Below are 4,753 nucleotides of genomic sequence, written 5' to 3'. Positions count from 1 at the left end.
TTGGACTACTCGGACTCTATCCTGTGAGCTAAGCTGATAAATCTCTACACATGTATATATATATATTCATTCTACCGGTTCTGTTTCTTTAGAGAACCCGGACTAATACAACTACCATTTTCCTTCTTCTGCCTCTTCTCATTTAACAGAGACAGTCTGTTCTTGAGTCTTGGCTGGCACAGTAGGCACGCATGTGCTGCGTATCACATGCCCTGTTGTTAGGCAATGCAACAAGAGGATTGGTATCGAGTTCTAGGAAACCCAGGCTCCAGGTTTATTTGAGAGTTCATTTTAAGTTTTTGAACAGAGTTCACTAGATCAAGGTTTAAGGGTCACTGCTTTTTATGTTCATTTGTCTGTCCGCTGGTTGCCAAGTGTCTCATCAGGTCTTCAGTGGGAAGCTGTGTGGGGAATGGTTGCCACCATTCCTGAGATATGACAAATTAATAGTAGTTCTTCCTTCTTGTATATGAGCCTCCAGCAAATCCTGCTCAAAAAGTAGAAAACATTTTTCTTAGGTCTGGAATGAAGTGTGGGGGATTGGAGGTAAGAAAGTCTGTAGGTAAAGTTTCACTCAATAAAGGGAGCGAGAAATCTGCATAGTTCTTAAATACCATCAGGAAGATGGAAACAGTGGGGATATGTTTTGTTTGGTGAAGGCCTACTCTCATGTTTCTGTCTTTCAATATGTGTCAGTCTCTCTCTGCTGGGCAGAGATATCTATTTCCTCTAGATCCTGCTTTTGCCCTGTTGTCAGGAAGAGGAGGGATGAGTTTGACTTGGCTTTTCATTCATGCCACGGTGGAAGTCCTGGTGAGGTGAAGGCTAGGGTGATGCAAAGGACTGATTTAGGAGGGCTACTCTTGAGTCTCCAAAGCCTTGCATGCCTTATATTGGTTTCAGTTTTGTTGTTGTTGTTGTTTGTTTTAAGACAGAGTCTCATTATGTGGCCCTGGCTGGCCTGGAACTTGCTATGTAGACCAGGCTTGCCTTGAACCTCAGAGAACTGTCTACCTCTGCCTCCTGAGTGCTGGAATTAAAGACGTGTACCATCATGCCTGGCCTCAGGCTTCCCTTCTTAAATTGTTGAGTTTCTGATCTTTGATTCAAATTTTTAACATTTTTATTGAAGTATAATTCAGATATTATACACTTTACTCAGTGACCTTTAATTCAGATATTCAGAATTCTGCGCTCATCAACCTTAACTCATTTTAAGCAATGTTTTCATTGTTATCTAAATAGAAATCCATACCCATTAGTGGTCCTCAGCTCCAGAATATGTTGCCCTTGAAAATCAACCAGCTACTATATCTATGGATTTGCCAGTTTGGGCCATTTTATATAAAGGGAGTTGTCTGATATGTTGTTGGTTATGACTGACTTCTTTCACTTAGCATGTTTTCAAGGTTCATCCATGTTGTTACATGTATCAGCACTTCATATTTACTGCCCAAATATTTTCTGTCATACGAATGTGACACATTGTGTTTGTCAGTTGATACACACTGGGTTGTTTCTACCCTCTGCTATTATGGATGGTGCTGGAGTGGGTATTTTTGAGTTTTTGTTTGGACATACCTTCATTACTTGAATGTATACTTAGGAATGAAATTGCTTAACTCTGAGGCTGACAATTTGAACAACTGCCAAACTATTTCATAAATCAGTGGTAGCATTTTATATCCCCACTAGCATGATTTGTTTCTCTGTGTATAACACTTATAAATTTCTGTCTCTCTTTTGTACTGCCTTTGTAGTGGTCAGTCGGTATCTCAGTGCACTGATTTGTATTTCTTGACAGAAAACGATGTTGACCATCCTTTCATGATTTATTGAGCATTTGAAAAATTTCTATGGAGATATTCCTATTTAGATCACTTGCCAGTTAAAAATTTTAATTGACTTTTTATTAATGGAGTTGCAGTAGTTCATTATTTATTCCAAACACAAGGCACTATTACATAGTTTTAAATTTTTCTGTATTCTGTAGGTGGCCTTTTTACTTTGTTGACAATACAGGTGTTCATTTCTGGGTTATCAAATCTAGTCCGTTAACCTGTGTGCCAATCTTTAAGCCAGACTATTGTCTGATGACCTGAATATTGCTACTTTGTCTTTACTTTGAAATAAGTCTGAATCCTCCATGGCATCAGAGGATACTATGCAAGCTGCTAAGGGAAAAAACTACCAGCTGTACAGCCTATTAAATGACTGGCCCAGCAAACTATCACTATTAGTGTAGTCCTACTTTTGTCACATCCCTAGACCAACGTAATTTCTTACTATAGTCTAACTATGCATCCTCATATTTACATATAAATGTACCTCTCACCACTCATCAAAAGCTTCTTTTTGCAACAGATGGAGACTAACACACAGTTCACAATTGGTCAAGCACAGAGAATAATTGTCTGTGCGATGCTTAGCCTTAAGCAACACATTTTCAATGCAACCTCTACACATATGATGAATGCATCTCTCAACTCTCACCAGAGAAGTTTCCTTATGCAGCAGATGGTGATTAACACAGTAAGCCACAACTGGCCAGTGTACAGAGTACACGAGTCTGCATCCCTGAAAAGGACACCTACTTCAAACTTCTGCCTCCCTAGGCTTTGGGATCATTATGGAAGAGGGGGAGGAAAGATTGTAAGAGACAGAGGTGGTAGATGATGACAAGGAAACAGAGTTTCCAGACAGAGTTTTCCATTTACACATACGAACTCACAGCAATGATGACAGTATGCAGAAGTCCCATGCAAGCTCAAACCAGACAAAATCCCAGCATAGACATGGGGAAGTGGGTAAGAAATCCCAACTCAACTTAAGGAACATATGGCAACTGATGGCTGCTGGGAGGGGCAGAGACACTCTCTTAGGAGGATGGATTCTTGGTAGGTTAACCAGGCTCCAGTGGATAGATCCGCACTGAAGGACATGACACAAATCAGACACTAGAAGCCATATATATCATATATATCATAGAGTACATTAAATTGGGAGGGGCAGTAAGGGGAGGTGCAGATAGGGGAGGGGATCTAAATATCATCAGTTATACTGTATGAAAATTCTAAAATTCCATTAATTTTATTTTAATTCAAAAAAAGTCTGAGTCAAATTTCTTCAATTTTTAAAATATTATTTTGAGTCCTTTGAATTTCAGTGTAAATTTTAAGATCAGCTTAAAATTCCACAAAACACAGAACTGAGATTTTGATAGAGATTGTATGCAATCTGTAGATTTTGAGAGTGGTACAATTATAACAATTTAAATCCATCTGATTCATGAACATGTTAAGTCTTTCCATTTATATAGGATTTCATTTCTTTCAAGTGTTTTATAATTTTCATGTATAAATTTTATATATCTTTAATAATTATTTCTCATTCATTGTTCTTTTGCGAAACTATTGTGAATGGAATTGTATTTAATAAAAATATAGATACAAGCAGATTTCTGAATATTTATCTTGTTCATTGCCTTCTTGTTAATCTCGTTCTTTTTGTTTTGTTTTGTTTTGTTTTGTCTTTTATGAGACAGGGTCTCCCTGTAGCCCCAGCTAACCTGGAACTCACTATGTAGACTGGGCTGGCCTTGAACTCACAGAGCTCCACCTGCTTCTGCTTCCTGAATGCTGGGATTAAAGGTGTACACCACCTCATCCAGCCCTAATTCATTTGTTTTAATATATCTTAAAAAAATAGATCTTGGGGGACTGGAGAGATGGCTCAGCAGTTAAGAACATTGACTGTTCTTTCAGAAGACCCAAGTTCGAATCCCAGCACCCACGTGGCAGCTAACAACTGTCCATAACTCCAGTTTCAGGGTATCCGACAGCCTTTTCTGTCCTCCATAGGCATTGTACGACATGGGTGCACTTACCTACATGCAGGTATAACATTCATACATATAAAATAAAAATAATAAATAAAATAAAAGAATAGATCTTGGAGCTGGAGAGATGGCTGAGGGATTAAGAGCACTGGCTGCTCTTGCAGAGGACCCGGGTTCAGTTTCCAGCACCCACATGGCAGATCACAACCATCTGTAACTACGGTTCCAGGGAACCTGTTGCCCTCTTCTGGCCTCTGAGAACAACAGGCATGCATGATTTGCACATACATACATGCAGGCAAATACTCAAACACATGAACTAAAAATGAATAAATCTTTAAAAATATATATCTCAGGATTTTAAGATCATTTCATCTATAAATACAGATACTTCTACTTTCCCAGTATAGATAGGTATCCTGTACTTCTTTGTGCTGCTTATACTGGTTAGAACCCTCGGTATAATGCTGAATGGAATCAATGAGTGGACACTGTTTTCTTGTTCCCCATCTTTGAGGGAAAGAATGCACGTCTCACCATTATGTATAGTTGGTTGCAGTGTTTTTATAGATGTAGCTTTCTTGGTTAATAATTTTTGGGGGCTTTTTTTTTTTTTGGTCTTTTGAGACAGGGTCTCCCTGTAGCCCCAGCTAACCTGGAACTCACTATGTAGACCAGGCTGGCTTTGAACTCACAGTGGTCCGCCTGCCTCTGCCTCCTGAGTGCTGGGACTAAAGGTGTGTGCCACCACGCCCGGCTGGGTCTTTTTGATAAAAAGTCTCCCTGTAGTCCCAAATGACTTGGAACTTGCTATGTAGACCAGGTTGGCCCCAGTCTCACAGAGATCCACCTGCCTCTGCCTCTTGAATGCTAGGATTAAAGGCCTGAGCCACCGCCCCTGGCTTCATTAATAAA

Source organism: Nannospalax galili, unplaced genomic scaffold (genome assembly GCF_000622305.1).
Source record: "Nannospalax galili isolate Female #2095 unplaced genomic scaffold, S.galili_v1.0 scaffold463, whole genome shotgun sequence".
Classification (NCBI taxonomy): domain Eukaryota; kingdom Metazoa; phylum Chordata; class Mammalia; order Rodentia; family Spalacidae; genus Nannospalax; species Nannospalax galili.
Note: the sequence above shows the minus strand (reverse complement) of the source record.